Raw genomic sequence first — 17856 nt, 5'->3', positions numbered from 1 at the left:
ACTTAACTGAAGAAATGAAGGAGGCTGAGCGATGGGATATTCGAGAGATTGTATACTTATTGATACAGAAATTCATTAATTCATTCATTCAATAGTATTTATTGAGCGCTTACTATGTGCAGAGCACTGTATTAAGCGCTTGGAATATACAAATCGGTAACAGATAGAGACAGTCCCTGCCCTTTGACGGGCTTACAGTCTAATCAGGGGAGACAGACAGACAAGAACAATAGCAATAAATAGAATCAAGGGGATGAACATCTCATTAAAACAATAGCAAATAAATAGAATTAAGGTGATGTACATTTCATTAACAAAATAAATAGGGTAATGAAAATATATACAGTTGAGCAGACGAGTACAGTGCTGAGGGGGTGGGGAGGGGGAGGAGCAGAGGGAAATGGGGGGAAAAGAGCATTTAGCTGTGGAGAGGTGAAGGGGGGCGGTAGAGGGAGTAGAGGGAGAAGGGGAGCTCAGTCTGGGAGAAGGGGAGCTCAGTCCAAGTGGTTGGATTGTAATTGGGCAAGCAAGTGTATGAGTGGATTTTTCTTTTGTCTAATTCCTTCTTATGATCTGCAGCTCCAGAGGCCAAAGGGTTTTGGGTTTTTTTAAAAAACTTAGTAATCATGGCAACAAAGGGAAAGTCCTGTTGCAGTTTGTAAGCTTGTTAAAAAATAGGAAGCTGAAGGTATGGGAAAAAACACCACTTTTACAGGATGGAGAGGTGGGCTCCTCCAGAGATCAGTGCTGGGACTAGTTTTGCTTCATAAATGATCTGGTTGAAAGAGTGTGCACTGAAATCTCCAAGTTTACAGATGGCTTTAAGCTCTCCCAGATGGTGAAGTGTCAAGCAAATGGGAAAAATGTCAGGAAAATGGTGGATGAGTTTCAGAGTGAGTAAGTACAAGGTGATGCCTCTGGGGATGAAAAATCCAAATTACAGTTATGTGATGATGTACACAGGGCTGTCAATCACAGCTTGGAAAAGTGATCCTGAAGTAATTGTTGACTATTCTTTTAAATCATCAGTTCAGTGTGTGGCAACAAGCAGAAGGGCTGACCACCTACTGGGCACCAACAGAAAGGATACAGAAAAAAAAATACATGGTTTTTGCCTTAATATGAAACCATGTACACCCACATCTGGTGTATTTATGCAAACTGATTGCTGAATCTTAGGAACATAATAGAGTTAGAGAAAGTACATAATTGGGCAACCAAAATGATCTGGGGTACTCTTAAGTCTGAAAATATGCAGGCTGAGAGAGGGAAAGATTTGAAATCTACAAAATAATGAAGGAAATAGGTAGGGTGAGCACAGAATTGTTCACCAAGCCCCACAACAGAGTGCCTGGGAACTCACTGAAGCTTAAAGATGGTGGGCTTAAAGCCAGGACTTCTACACCCCAAAGATGATGGGCATATAGAATTCACTACCCTGAAAGAAGTAGAGGCAGAAAATATCAGAAGGTTAAAGCAGGGTTTGGATAGATTCGTGATGAGCAGCTGAGAATGGTTTACTAGAAAGCAAGTTACGAGGTAGAGAGGAACATTAGGGTTGTTTGATGGGCTACCCTTAACCAGGAGAATTGGAATTGAGAAGGCCAACTGTCACTCGGTTCCTCCAAGGGTCCTTGGTTTTTTAAGTATGATTTATTGAGTACTGACTATGTGTTGAGCGCTGGTGTAGATACAAGATCCTGCCCCACACAGGGCTTTCTGGCCAAGGAGTTAGAGAGACAGGGTAACTAAACAGTTTACAGATGAGGAAACTGAGGTACAGAGAGGTTAAGCCACTTGCCAGAAGTCACCCAGAAGACATGTAGAAGAGCTGGGATTAGAGCCTGTGTCTTCTGACTTCCAGGCCCATACTCTTTCCACTAGGGCACATTTGCTTCCCTACAGTCTCTGTCAGAGATAGAATTCAGGCCCAAATGGAGCATGGGTCTGCTCCACTAATTCCATTGCACACGGTCTTCTGAAATAAATGGAAAGAAGTGGAATGGCAGGAGGAAAGATAAAAGGAAGCTAAATCAGAAGGGCTTAAAATTTTCAGGTTGAGATTGTAAACACAAACAACAATCCCAGACATCTTAACACAGTCTGTTGGCATAATTGGTCTTTAAAGTTAACAGTCCATTAAAAGGTTCCTGTACTCAATCAGTTTGGTGCCTAGATGCTTAGAAAAGCCTTGCCCTTGAACGTAGAAAGATTCTACTTTTGCTTCATTTCCTTTTATAAAGAGGAAAGGGGGACTGGAAGGGCAGGGAAGCAGCGTGGCTTAGTGGATAGCGCATGGGCCTGGGAGTCAGAAAGACCTGGCTTCTAAATCGCAGAGCCACCATTTGTCTGCTGTGTGACCTTGGGCAAGTGACTTAACTTCTCTGTGCCTCCGTTACCTCATCTATAAAACAGGGATTAAGACAGTGAACCCCATGAGGGATAGGGACTGTGCCCAACCTGATTACTGTATATTTACATGAGAACAGCACTTAGTACAGTTTCTGGCACATAGTAATTGTTTAACAAATACCATAAAAAAAAACAGTTATGGAATGCAACACCCACAAATCCAGTGCTATATCAGCTCAATCTGAATTGGGTTTGGAGGTCTCTGTTGACATTTCTGTGCGCTATGTTGATGATGATAACAATAATAATTTTGGTATTTGTTAAGCACCTACTATGTGCCAAGCACTGCATGAAGCACTGGGATAGATACAAGATGAGCAGGTTGGACACAGACCCTGGGACTCACAACCTTCTGAGCTACTTTTAACCAGTTAATCAATAGTATTAAATGAGTATGTAGTGATCCCTGCCTTCAAGGAGGTTACAATCTAGTTGAGGAGACTAACACTAAAATAATCTAGCGAGAGGACAAAGGAAGAAGAGGGGACATAAGGTAGTACCTAGGTAATAGGGTAATATAAGACATGTATGTGACTGCTCGAGACAGATGGGAGACCATCAGTGGCAGATAAGTTGGGTGGATGTAACTTGAAGGGACTAGAGACTAATAAAGACTAAACAGGGAAGACCTCTTGAAGGCGGTGTGATTTCACATCCTCGATATAATAGGGAGGAGGAACAACAGGATATTCAATATTTTATATCCCAGGAAAGCTGGTGGCCATTTTACAGCAGTCCCATAGGGTTAATGGACCAGCTTGGTGTTCCCCGCCACTGACTGCCCCAATCCAGAGAATGAATAACTGAATGTCTGGGAAGACCAGTTCATGAGGGGCAGTTCTTTGGGGGCAGCCATGGTGTTCTGCCAAGCTAAAGTTGCTCAAGAGCTTTTATATATAAAAAGAGCTTTCTCCCCTTGGGTACATTTCATTATTCTAAAAAGGATGCTTTAGAAATAGCTGTTTGTCAGCCCCAAGAATACTGCAGCAAAATCCCACATTCTGACTGATACCCCCTCATGTGAGCTAATTAGTCGAAAAAGTGCTAGTTGAGTCATCTCTGCGATCCTGGACTGAGGAGAGACAGGATGTAGTTATTAACTCAGAGTAATTTATCACCCATTTAGCTCTATTTAAAAAAAAAATTATCAGAACAGAGGTTACCACTGTCCTGCTTTCAATAGGAGTCTGAATTTTTCACCACAATGGAGGTGAAGACCACAGAGAATCCAAAAGATTGCATGTTGTACCTTCACACCTTCAGGACATTTGGTGAGAGAAAATAGAAAACAAATAACCTAGTGGGTAGTTACGTTCTGTACTTGTGACTGATTCAGCCCACCCTTGAATCCCAAGACAACTCTCTGGTTTGGTAACTCCAGTTACCAAATAAATACCCAGAGTGTTGCTCGAAAATGCCAAACAACTGGTGTGTTCAGAAATGAACCTTGCTGGAATTAATTATGCCCTCGTCTATAATCCCATGCTCTTCAGATAAGGCTGGACCAACACAGCCCATTGTGCACAATCATTTGGTTGATTTGCTCCAGGGTGACAACCCAAACAGATAATTTGGGGCCTTCAGTAGAACTGGGTGACTGGTCCAATAGGACTGCCTATCTGGAGTAAATTTAGATCCAGTCACTGACTCAGAAGCAGACCAATAGCACCCAGAAACTCTGAAGATACAGAACTGTGAAGAATGATCCTGGCTCAGAAAAAGGGATGTCAGGTTGGAGGGTACTAGTGAGTATTAGAACCCTATTGTCCAACATTTGGATCATCTAGCTAGACCCGAAAGCGTTGGTAGGTAAGAAAGATGAATTAAATCTGGACTGTTGCTTCTACTTTTCTGCCCTGTCAGACCTACAAGATCACTCAAGTTTTAGAACAATAATGAATATGCTTTCTCAAAATTGAGTGTAAGGCGAGTAGTAGTATAATATTTATCAAGTGCTTGCTGGATTGAATGCATTGTAGTAAGCTCTTTGGAAGTACAAAACAAGCAAGTAACCCATTCCCTGCCCACAAGGAGCTTATACTCTGGAGACAAAAATAAAAATAGTTACAATTAGAATCAAAATAAATGTTCAGCTGAATTAATGCATTTACATAAGTGCTGAGGATGGATAGAAATAAGTACCTGGTAGCTGATGACTAAATTTGAAAATGTTTCCTTTTCATTTAGGCGTCAGTGTTCCTTGTGAAGCAGTGTGCCTTGTTGGATAGAATGTGGACCTGGGAGTCAGAAGGACCTGGGTTCTAATACCAGCTCCTATACTTGTCTGCTGTGTGATGTTAAGCAAGTTACTTAGCTTCTCTGTGCCTCAGTTACCTCATCTGTAAAATGGGGATTAAGAGTGCAAGCCCCATGTAGGATAGGGTCTGGACTTATGTCTATCTTGATTAACTTGTATCTACCTCAATACTTAGAACTGTGATTGGCACATAGTAAGTGCTTAACAAGTGCCATAAATATTACTATTATTTTCACCTGCAAATACTCCATTGCCGCCAACAGCTTAAATGCTTAGCTCCTGTTTGAATTTAGTCCATTCAATGCCAACAGTTGCATTCTAAAGAGACCTCATTATTAGCCAAATTGGCATTAATGAACTATTGTTTCAATGGGAAATATGGAGACAAACAAAACACTGCCCTTGTGTAAATCATCCTCAATATTTTGAAATTTTGGCATTAAAAAGAAACCATTCATGTTGGATTTTTCAAGAGCCTGCTGTATTTACTTCTGGATGACAAGTAACCTCTTTGAGCATGTGTTACTCAGTCGTTTTCCAGATCTATTCTCTCACTTTTCTTCGGCCACCCCCGCACTCCTGCATAGGATCTCACTTTCAGAAGAGTGATTGCACAAAAAAGGGCAGCTCTACTACACTTACTCTGTCACCACCAATGAAAAAAATGAAACCAGGCTGAATGATGAGAACTTTATGGAGCTCCAGCATCACTGCTCCAGCTGGGCTGGAACAATCAGTGATTAGAAAGGCAAAGAAATCAATGCAGGAAGGATTTGACAAATGGAAAATGGAGATAAACCTCAGGGAGTTCAAAGAAAAGTGACAAGGCTGATTAAGGAGTGGTCCTGATGATAAATCAGAAGAGGCTATGGGCCAAAGAATAGAGGTCGTCACAAAGTAGAGGTCGTCACAAAGCCACTAATAGCATGAGGTAGAGAGATAATTGGATACACATGTCAGATGTACCAGAAAGAAGCAGGGATGAAGACGAGAGAGGTAATTTAGCCATGGATGAAATTAGGGAAAAGGAGTTTAAGCTAAGAGTAGAAACTTACAGTTATGGAGAGCTATGCTTTGACAAGATAATCCCTGAAGGGAATTGGGAAACTGCCCTCTCTATATTGCCTTTGAAACATTAGCTGCCACAAAATACCTAACAGGGTCAACCAGGCCTCTGATTTGTATCTGCCCTGACTGAGGACCAGATTATATAATTTAATTGTGTCCCTCCAACTATGACTTCACAAAAAGGAGGGCTGACTTCATTTTGAGATTTATATTTGGGTTTTCCATCTGTAGCAAATAGTGCTTATTGGTTTGTCTGAAAATGATCCTATCTAAATTTTAATGGAGCCAGGAAACTTGAGTCACACTGACTGGGTCAATTTCTTACAAGAAAATGTTGATCCCTTGACAGTAGTAATATTAATGACTAAAAGGTATGAGACTAATCATCTTGCTAACAAGAAAGATTTCCTCCACCAGAACACATCAGCAACAAATAGTTCAGTGTTACACATAACCTTAGAGAAATAAAAATCTAGCATAATATTACATGAGTAATAATAATAATAATAACGGTATTTAAGTGCTGACTATATGCCAGGCACTGTACTAAGTGCTAGATCCCTGCCTTCAAGGAGTTTACAATCTAGCCGAGGAGCCTAACACTAAAATAATTTCCAGAGCGGTCAACAGAACAGAAAGCAGTGTATATCTGGGAGGAAAAGACTGAATTAAGGGCCTAGATGTGCTTTGAATACATGCATTTCCTTTCAATTGTGTGCATAGCTGAAGCTTCAGATTAGGGTTAGAAAGCCTGTCAAAGGTAATTTGTCTTGGGCCATTTGTTATTCAAGCAGATTTCAGATCAGCTGCTGATCACATCTTTAGGAGTCTCAGAGCCTCATATCAATTTTCCAGCCTTAATGAAATTGCTTAAAAACCAATTTAGCATGAGGAAAAGAGGCCTGATCAGCAGCAGGAGGGACTGAAATTTTCAGTCAGTGGCAGCTATAAAGTCTGGGAAGTCATCCTGGTATTTCCTTCCCCTTCCTCATTCTTCTTTTGTGGGGGAAAGAATGAGGGAAATTAAAAAGTCTTTAGGCCCATACTCCAGGGTCAATTTTTCCATAGGCCAGGCAATAGAGATGAGTAAGTCAATTTTTGGAAGGAGACCCCCTCTGGCTGGACTGATGGTCATAATTTAGGTGAGGAGGGCAGGGGATGGGGAAAGAGGGAATCCATGATGGCCAGGAAGTTAGGTTAGGGAGGAACAGAGAGGAGATCCTCCTCAATCTCAGGCTCCAAAGGAACCACTGCCTTCTCTCTCAGTTAATCAATGGCACTTACTGTGTGCACAGCAGTGAGGGAGTACAATAGAGTTGGTAGACCCCATCCTTTTCCTCAAGGACTGTATAGGCTAAATGAGGCTCTCTACCTTCTCCAGTGACTGTGGGTAAAGCCTGGTTGTGACAGTGTTCAGGCTCCCACTGGAGACAGAGACGGGGACAGTTCTGGAGGGGAAGTAGGAGAGTTATTTTGAGTGTTTGGGAAATGCCTGGAGGTACCATGATATTTTCCTCAGGTTCATCCCCTCTCGCCCCTGGTAGACCAGCTCTTGCTAAATATTACAGTGGAGAGTAACTGCAATCATGGGACTTGAAAATGGTGAGAGACACTTGCCCTCCCCAAGACCACCCCCCAAAAATTAAATAACATTCATTGGTTACTGTGTGGAAGCTCTAAATATCAGTGAAGCAGGTCAGAAACAGACACCGTCCAACCTGGAATGCAGACCAGCTATCTTACCCCCAGTTTAGAGAAAAGGACACTGAGGTACAGATAGGTTAAGTGACTTGCCCAACAAGACAAAACAGACTTGTGCACCAAACCAGAATACAACATGAATCTGCTGACTCTCAGCCCCATGCTCTGGCCACAAGGCCTCACTGCCTTCCCAGCTGAAGTGACCACCACCACACCCCTATATCATCAAATAAATGGTATATAGTAAGCGCTTACTGTGTGCAGGAGCACTCTCCTAAATCCTTGGAAGGATACAAAACAACAGAGTGGGTAGTCACAGAGCCCAAACCAGAGGTTGTTGCCATGGTAATAAGTGATCCACTTACCACAGTATCTTAGGAGCAAACACCCCAACTCTGCCCGCAAGGACGATATTGTTCCCAAAAGTCTTCTGAGTTATATAGGAATGGAGTCTGGACTACTGATAAATCTAAGATAACCAGGTCTTCCTCTTTCTGACTGCAGTGTGATTTCTTGGGAGCTACCCCAAGCCACTGGCCACTGTTTCTTAGCAAAAATAAATCCTAATCACTATTCCCCAATGCCTGGCTGACAGAGTTTCTTTAGTTCTTTACTCAGCTGCAATGGTTCACAGGAAGCTCCTCTAGATAAGTCCGTGTTCCTAGTATTCTTCTTTCCCTCCCACCCTCCCTCTCTGATCAGCTGCCAACAAGTTGAATCATCAAAAACCAGAGGACTAACCACCTGGAAGTTATCTAGGTGGAGTGGATAAAGAACTCATGTGATGAAAGGATCAGCCCATTTTTATAGGCTAAACATCAAGGAAAAGCATTCATAAGATGAACGTCTACTATTCGATACCATTAGCTTGGTCTCTAAAATTTACAGTTACATGTTTCCTTGATCCTGTATTTATGGGTGCTGCCTTCTGCTCGGTTCTTCTTATCACAGGAACTCCCACATTTAACAGGAGACTACAGCATTTACTTGTAAAAAGATTTTATAATAATAATTATGGTATTTGTTAATCACTTACTATGTGCCAGGAACTCTGCTGTTTGCTTGTCAGAGACTTGTACCTAGTTCCCAGTGTGTGTCTGATATGCACAACTAATTAATGCCTGGCATAGAGTAAGTGCTTAGCGAATACCATCACTAATTGGGTAAAATAGTTTAAGCCTGCATGGATATTTAGTTATAAACAACTGTGGACCAGTATGACCCACAGATCTTTTTCTGCTTTTTGCAAACTTAGTCTGCCTTTCCCCACCCTATATCCATGGTGATTGTTTTGCATTTTATTTGTACTACCTTGTACTTTGTCCCTAATGAATCTCTTCTGGTTTTTGACAAGAATATCCTGTTGTTTCTTTCGTTTATCAGTGTCGCTAATGAGCAGAGAACAGACTGGAGAAATACTGTAAAACACGGGCTCCCTCCTTCTGGTTGAGAGATTACATTAATCCTGCCTTGTCACTGAGATCATCCCATCCATCACTGTTGATTTCTCTCTATGTAAGACAGATGGACATTTCCAATTATTTCTGCTCCACATTCATGCATTTCCAAGCTGGGAATACAAGGTGCAGAGGCCTACAGCCTGCAGATAAAAAATATAATAGAAAACAATGTGGACAGATGAAAACGTGATCCAGAACTGTGAAAGAACACATACCCTTGATTTTATAAAGAAGACGAACCGAACAGCAGAGAATCTAGGAACTAAAGGCACACAACAAATTGCAGTTGTGTGAGTTATAAACAGAAGTTCTGAGAAGAGTCAAATCCCCCTAAATGCTGTCCGACGTTACCTGCAGTCTGAAAGGTCTCTCTGATTCATGCCAACCCAGCCAGAGACTTCCAGCCATTTGAATTAAACCCTTCACTAGTCTTTCGGGCAATAGAGATTCCAAAATCCAGGAAAATCAATAGCTGCAACAGTAACATCATCGTCAACAATCAGCTGACTCTCAATTTTGTTTTCTCTGAGCCCACAGTTATAACAGTAATTGTGGTATTTGTTAAGTGCTTCCTATGTGCCAACTGTGGTACTTAGCAGTGGAACAGATACATGATAATCCTATCACACACAGACCCTGTCCCACGTGGGACTCACACTCTAAGCAGGAGGGAGAAGGTAGAGAATCTCCATTTTACAGATGAGGATACTGAGGCACAGAGACGTTAAGTGACTTGCCTAGGTTAATCCAGCAGGCAAGTGTCAGAGCCAGGATTAGAACCCAAATCCTCTGACTCCTAGACCTGTGCTCACTCATCACACACTGCTTCGCTGCTTCTTCCCAGAAGTCCCTCCATCCCCATATTAGTGGGTGTGACACTAACCTAAAGGTGTAAAGACCCAGTGGTAAATGGACTTTTGGGAGCACCCCAAATAGTTTAGGTTTTCACCCATTCTTGTTCCAGTTCCTAAGTCTAAACACTCTGAGCTAATGCCTGTGATATTTCACTTGGGTCTCATGCCTTGGATGGACGCATCAAGGACCCACATAATCCAATCCCCTGGGAGTGGAGGGAGTTCTCCTTTCACGCCACCGTGCCCCTGCATAGGCCTCTATAGCATGGCCATCAGTATGCTCCTGATACCGGACCATTCGCCTGTAAGCTCCTTGAGAGCAGTGGTTGTGTCTTTGACTTCTAGCTTGCTCTATCAAGTGCTGCACATAGTAGGTGCACAGTAAAATACCACTGATTATTACAACAGCAATACTTCTGATATTGGCCACAATGAGAATCTGAAACACTGACCCTTTGCCTGACCTTGACCTTTGCCATATCCTTTGTATGACCTTGGGCATGTCAGTTTGACCTTGGGCATGTCACTTAACTTCTCTGTGCCTCGGCTTCCTAATCTGTAAAATGGCGATTAAACCCTATTCTCTCCTCCACAGACTGTGAGCCCCATGTTGGACAGGGACTGTGTCCAAACTAAATATCTTGAATCTACTCCATCTCTTAGTACAGTGTTTGGCACATAGTAAGAGCTTGATAAATGTCATAATTATTATTATTACTATTATCCCACTAAGTCCTGGCCCTGCATCCTGACTTCCACTCACCAGTTGGAATCTTAATATTAATGATAATAATTGTGGCATTTGTTAAGCACTTACTATGTGCCAAACACCATACCAAGCATTAGGGACTTGCCCAAGGTAATAGAGCAGGCAAGTGGTGGGATGAGGAGTAGAATCCAGGTCCTTTTGTTAGATTTCAGATATAGCAAGGAAAAGCAACTGGCTTGACTCCATCTCTCGGATCAGTTGGTAATAGTTCATGGATGCCCTTTAAAACAATTACAGTGTGCTGCGGGGCTATGATTTTCCTCTTCAAGCCCGTCCATCTGTGGGTTTTAATTAGTATAATAGCATCTGAAGGCATATAGGAAACATTAATGTGCAATATCAATGACTTAACCTTTAATAAAATGTTACCAAATTAAGAAACTGGAGCCAAGTTTTGATTTCTACTTCACGGCAAGTGGATCGGCCAAGACTTACGGATGGTCAGAGAAGATGCTATTGAAGTCTTCAGTACTCTGACCTTTGCTTTTCCGTCAGTAGGTTGGACTGTAATGTTACAGCAACTGACAGAGGAAGATAATAATACTAACCGAACTAAAAAAGTCATGCTCTTTCTAAAGAACGGGAACACTTGAAGAACGAACCAGCAGAGCAATGTTTGATGCAGACATATTTTGAAGAGCTTGTCAGTTGAGGTACATGGATCTGTGCGGTACAAAGTGTCAGAAGTAAAAGCACTGTGGTGATTTGACCCCCAAGTGCTGAATGTTTGTTCCCTTCCCCAAAAGACAGAAGCAAATGAACACTTGTTTCTGTTTATATGTGGATACACAGCCGTCCTTTCTAAAAATAGGAAGCAGCATGGCCTAGGGGAAAGAGGACAGGCCTGACAGTCATTCATTCAATTGTATTTATTGAGCGCTTACTATGTGCAGACCACTGTTCTAAGTGCTTAGAATGTACAATTCGGCAACAGATAGAGACAATACCTGCCCAATAATGGGCTCACAGTCTAAACAACAGAGGACCTGGGTTTTAATACAGGCTTTATCACTTGTCTGCTGTGTGATCTTGGGCAAGTCACTTTACTTCCCTGTGCCTCAGTTCCCACATCTGCAAAAATGGGGATTCAATACCTGTTCCTCCTCCTACAAAGATTGTGAGCCCCATATAGGACCTAATTTTCTTGTACCTACAACAGTGCTTAGTATAGTGCTTGGCACATGTTAAGTGCTTAACAAATAGCACACTTATTATTCTTATTATCACTGGGAGATGTCATTGATGGTGAATTTTTCTCTTCTGAGCCCTGTGTTCCTTTTAGTACCTAAAAAGTTGATTTATTTAGCACTTGCTTTGTGCCAAGCCCTGGCTGAGCACTGGAGTAGATACAAACTAACATCAGACACAGACCTTGTCCCACATGGGGCTCACAATCTAAGAGTCAGGGAGAGCAGGTAGTTTATCCCCATTCTAAAGATGCAGAAATTGAAGTGCAGAGAAGTTAGGTGATTTGCCTGAGGTCACACAGCAGGTCAGTGGCAGAGGTGGGATTCAAACCCTGGCCTTCTGACTCTCAGTCACATGCTCTTTCCACTAGTTCATGCTGTCTCTCTGTTACAAAATATCATATAGCCTTTCCTCTAAGAGTGCAAGCTCTATCCCAATTGCAGCCAACAAGGACAGCCTTTCTACTGCAGTGGTCTTCCAAAAATATATCCTGAGGTTGCAGTGTCTGAGACTGTCCTTCTTTAGATCCTTAAATTGCTATAACCTAATTTTCTAGCTTGTGGATGCCCTTTTTAGTGCACCATAGAGCAAATGACTATTTATTTTGTTTATTTTGTTTAATGAGATGTACATCACCCTGATTCTATTTAGTTGCCATTGTTTTTATGAGATGTTCTTCCCCTTGACTCTATTTATTGCCATTGTTCTTGTCTACCTGTCTCCCCCGATTAGACTGTAAGCCCGTCAAAGGGCAGGGACTGTCTCTATTTGTTGCCTACTTGTACATTCGAAGCGCTTAGTACAGTGCTCTGCACAGAGTAAGCGCTCAATAAATACTATTGAATGAATGAATGAATGAATGAATGAATGAATGAATGAATGAATGAAAATGCTTGATAATCTTGCTGTCATCCATTCTCTTCTTATGTCTAGCCAACTGGGGCGATGTTGCTGAGAGAATTGCCTTAATATTGGCAAGTTGTGTTCTAGGACTTCCATGTGAATTATCCTCTCCTGCCTATCCAATGCTGTGGATGATTGTCATATGCTCTGGTGAATATGCGCAAGAAATCAAGCAGGTATCCAAACAAAACCAAGCCCAAATTTGAGAATGAGCTTCGGCCAGGAGGCTGGTTCATGAGATCAGAGGATATAGAAAAGCATCCTCTTGCTTCTTGATTAGAGAAGCAACATGGCTTAGTAGCAACAGAATGGGTGTGGGAGTCAGAGGATGTGGGTTCTAATCCCAGCTCCACCACTTGTGTGACCTTGGGCTAGTCACTTAACTTCTCTGTGCCTCAGTTACCTCATTTGAAAAATGGGGATTAAGACTGTGAGCCCCACATGGGACAAACTGATTACCTTGTATCTACCCCAACATTTAGAACAGTGCTTGGAACATAGTAAGTGATTAATAACATAATTATTATTATTATTAGAGGTTAATTTGATTGGTGTGCAATCATTCATTCAATCGTATTTATTGAGTACTTTGTGCAGAGCACTGTACTAAGTGCTTGGGAGAGTACAATACAGTAATAAACAGACACATTCCCTGCCCACAATGCGCTTAATCAGCAAGTTGTCCTGCAGAGGGACGATAGCACAGTGTATTTCTAAGAAGGGAAAGGTGAAACGTTCTGTGCCTGCAGAAAGAGCACACTTTGTAGTAAAAAAAGGCCTCAAATATGGAAATTATTTTTCTGAAAGCAAAAGAATTTGCCAGTTGAACACATAATTGTACCATAAGTGATATGTGAACAAGCTCTCTCATAGCAGAAAAAAACAATTTTGTCAACTGGCACAATCACACAAGGGCTCAGAGTAAGCATGTGACCCTACCGGAGAATGTTATGTGTTAATTTCCCTCTTCCACATTTCACAGGTGCTGTGAGTGCAACGGGAAAACTTCAGGCAGTTTGAGATAGAATTAAAAGCCTCTTGACAGCACCACCCCCGACAGCCCTGTTGCCTAATGACTGTAATATTTTAACATCAACAGCATTTACCGAGGGCCTACAGCATGCTGAGTGCCATTCAAGTGCTGGGGGGCGGGGGGGGAGGGGGAAATATACAGAAGACGTATAAAACATAATCTCTGCCTTAAAAAGTTTATAGCCAATAGGAATAAATTGACCAATGCACATTAGTGCGTGAGACAGAAGGTAAATAACACAGTTGAATAAATATCTTGGGAGAAAATAAATATACAGTAAATACATAAGAGTGCTGAGATGATGGAGGGTGACTGTGAGGGTGGAAGCAGAGGGCTGGGGCAGCACCCCTTCTGCCTGGTCATTAAAGTGTCCCTAGTAGCCAGGACAGAATGCAGACCTTCTTACTGGCCAGTACGTCTGATGGGTGTTAGCTGATGCTCAGGGATGCAGGAAGACCAATCCTCTCCTCCCCATATCCTCTTGGGAATCCTAACAGATTCCTGCACTAACCCAGCCGAGGCAGAATGACATAAAGACTCCAGACCTGGCTCACAGAGAACTGAAAACAGAACTTTTTTCCCCACACAAACTCAGGCACTTTGTTCGAAGTGAATGATTTTTACATGTTTTGGGTCAACCAATTTCAGTTGTTTAATTTGTGTTTGCTTTATTTCTCCCACTCCTAGCTGGTTTTGACTTCATGACTATGCCCATTTAACCACCCCTCCCGGAGTTGGGAGTGGATTCCCAGCCTCTCAGAAGCAGAGCTAGGCTGGGGGGCAGTGATTTCAGCCCTGGGACACCTGTCTCGGAGGGCAGAACTGTCTTTGAATGCATTTGAGATGGGAAGCAATTCCACTACAAGCAGACAGACTCTAAACAACACATAATGACTTCATTCATGCCTGCACAGCTGGAAAGACTGCAACCCAATTATTCTTCCACCAGCAACTCTCAGGGGCAAGACAGTTTTGCAACATTTTCTTCTGCTTCTGAAGCAAATGTCTGATGGGTAATTTAATTGAAACAAATAAAACCGCTTTGACCATACACTTCCTATGACAGTGTTGATGTTGGGCGTTTGCTAGTGTTGCTCAGAGGACAAGGGCCTGGAACATCTTGACCAGGTTTGGCTGCACTTCATAAAACTGAAAGGCAATGCTCAGATAGGTTTTTTCCTGTGTGTGTATGCATGCATAACAGCTGGTTTCAGAAATGAGGCTAGGTAATATGGTCTTCCCCCACTACAAGAATCCTCATTATTCACTATCACAACCATGGGACCTAGAAAAAGAGACATGCAGATAAGAAAACAGATGGATGGATTGAAAAATGAACAGAGAAGCACCTGATGGAGTGAAGTTGAACTTTTGACAGGTAGCCATGTGAAAGAAGGTTGTCCAGGCAGCAGGAAGAGCCAACCCAATCGTTCAACAGCGAGGAGAGTTCTTCAACATGGTCTTCATAGAGAAGCAACGTAGCCTGGTAGAATAAAATTTAGAAGAACACAGGACTGTGAATCAGGAGAAATGGCTTCTAATCTTGCCTGCTGTGTGACCTTGGCCAAGTCACTTAACTTCTTTGGGTCTTGGTTTCTTCCTCTATAATATGGGGATTAAATTACCTATTCTACCCCCTTAAATTGTCTGCCCCAAGTAGGACAGGGACTGTGTCGTATCTGACTGTATTGTATCTGCCCTAGTGCTTAACACACAGTAAGCACATTACAAATGCCATAATTATTATGAATATGATTATTATTCATAATGAGTTCTCAACTGATCTATTTTGGATCCATTCAAATTCAACACTCTGTGTCAGAGGACTGAACTGGAGGCTGACCCGTTTAGTGAAGGGCAGAAATCTGACCTCGTTCATTACGTGCTCTGAAGGATCCATTTCCCAGTCGAATAATTCAAAATGATATCTGGGTCTGAACTCTTCCATTTTCCTTTCCAATCACTGAAAGAGAAAAGTCACGGCTTGCTTTGCAGCTTGACAACTTGTGTACACAGAGATGCTGGTTTTCAACTTGCTGCTCCTGTAACAGTCAGTCAGCTTTAATCCAATCTACAGTCTCCTGAGAAAGTGGGAAAAAAAGGTGGAGAAAGGGGGAAATAAAACTGCTTATTACACCTCGAGAAAACCTCTACAAATTGTTGCTTGCCAAAGGAAAAAAATGTAAGGCAATTTCTTTTTCCACATGAGCCGGGAACTAGAAAAAGAACACAGCCAAAATTTCAGTGGTTTTGACAAGGAAACTGGCAGCTGTGGAAGGTTCTCCCCATACATAGTCTATTTGCTTCAAACTCTCGTGGAACTTCTGGCCAGGCAAAGGCAGCAAAGGGGAAAGTGGGAAACACTTGGACATTTTTAAATTAACCCAGAATCCACCCATGACATCCATGTAATTATCCACGTCTTCCTTTTTTCCACACTTTTCCTATTGCCAGTTTTAGTTATGTCCCCCTCCTACATGGAAGCCATTTACGTCTGCCTATCTGCCCCCGTCGAAGCTTCTCCCAGGTCAGGGACCATCTTTAGTACTCTGCCAAGGATGGAATAGTAATATTAGTAATAGTTGTCCTTGTTGGGGTAGTATTTTTGGAGCCCCCACTGGAAGCAGTGCACTGAACCAACCACTTGGGAGAATATAACAGCTCCCCAAGACACATGATCAGCCCATGAGGAGCTTATATTCTAAATGGAGGAGATAAACATTAGTGCAATTCTCTGCACCCCGGAGGCACTCGAAAATACAGTGTGACCTCGTGGAAAGAACCTGGGCCTGGGAATCAGAGGACAGGAGTATGAATCCCATCTCCACCATGTGCCTGATGTGTGATATTGAGCATGTCACTTAACTTCTCATTGTGAGTTTCCTCACCTGTAATCTGTTCATCTTCCCTCTTAAACTGTGATCCCCATATAGAACAGGTACTGGATCTGACCTGCCTAGCTCGCATCTACCTCACTTCTTAACAAATACTACTCTTTCTATTCTTATTATTACCATTGCTTGATGAGTCTAATTTTCTTAGGATTGACAGCAAGTCAAGCTTTGGACACTGCATTTTAAAAAAGCCCCTGACTGATGTTAGAGGGATGATTGTGACCTGGCTCCTGCGGAGCAGCCTAGACTAAACCCCATGTGAATTTTTCTGCAGCTTGATGTCCCTACCCATGTCAAAGTCTCATAGCCCTTTCCTGGGTAAGGATTGTCTTTATCTGTTGCTGAATTGTACATTCCAAGACCTTAGTACAGTGCTCTGCACATAGTAAGTGTTCAATAAATACTACTGAATGAATATCTCCTTTAGCTAGAGTACCTGCTTCACTGAGTGATTTTTGTGCTCCTCCTTTATCCCCAACAGAATTGAACTGTATAAAATTCTATAGCGATGAGCAAAAGGTAGCATTTATCGCCTGGTATTTTCCCTCTAATTGATTTTCCAGTCAATCAGGGGATGGTTTTGCTAAAATGAGCCCACTAGGAAAAGATAAATGTCCATCTTCTTACTGAAAAATTACACTTGCTTTATAGAGACATCATTTGGTAGAATATTGAATTTAGATAAAGCCAAAGGTGGATTTGAAACAAAGCCTTTATTATTTTCCTTCCTTTATTCATCTTTGCAGAAAGAGAACCGAGTAAACAACATTTTCTTCTACAGAAGGTCAAAAAGAGACAAAGCTATAATTACTACTTAGCACTTTCTTCCCTAGGTCTGTTTTAACCCAAATTAGGAAATTATAACCACAGGCTTGAAAGACCATGCCATACTCATTCAAACAACAAAATACCCTGAAGTGTTATAAAGTTCTTGCTTTTTATTTGCTTATGTTTAGTACTTGACAGCATGCTTGTGTACAAAACTTTGTCTTTTCTATAATCTTTTTTATCAAATGATACTGAGTCCCTGGATCCATTTTGTCCTAGCACAGAAAATAAATCACTCTAATTTTGCATGAGGTATTTTAGGAGTTAGCTCATGATTAGCCACTTGAGAAATATTATCTGTGTGACTAGGGGCTTGCATCGTGGTTTGCGTTCAGTCTGGATGTTATCCATTTATTGTAGATGACCCAATAAACCTTCAGTTTTCCTTGCCTTCCCCATCTGAAACACCCCTTGCCAGTTCAGACTGGGATAGCCCAAAGGGCAATTTTTTTTTAATGGTACTTGTAAACACTTACTATGTGCCAGACA

General features: G+C 41.9%; 1 long non-coding RNA gene across 1 annotated transcript in view; it reads right to left on the bottom strand.

The window, feature by feature from the left end:
• The window catches only part of LOC103170938, a 66963-nt gene extending 58868 nt beyond the window's left edge, over positions 1–8095 (bottom strand). The window contains exon 1 of the long non-coding RNA XR_486495.3: positions 7804–8095. This is a non-coding gene — a long non-coding RNA (uncharacterized LOC103170938). The remainder of the gene's footprint in view (positions 1–7803) is intronic.
• Between the last annotated feature and the right edge of the window lie 9761 nt (positions 8096–17856).

The sequence above is a fragment of the Ornithorhynchus anatinus genome, chromosome 19 (assembly GCF_004115215.2).
Source record: "Ornithorhynchus anatinus isolate Pmale09 chromosome 19, mOrnAna1.pri.v4, whole genome shotgun sequence".
In the NCBI taxonomy this organism is placed as follows: Eukaryota; Metazoa; Chordata; class Mammalia; order Monotremata; family Ornithorhynchidae; genus Ornithorhynchus; species Ornithorhynchus anatinus.
Note: the sequence above shows the minus strand (reverse complement) of the source record. Positions and strands in the feature narration are given on the sequence as shown.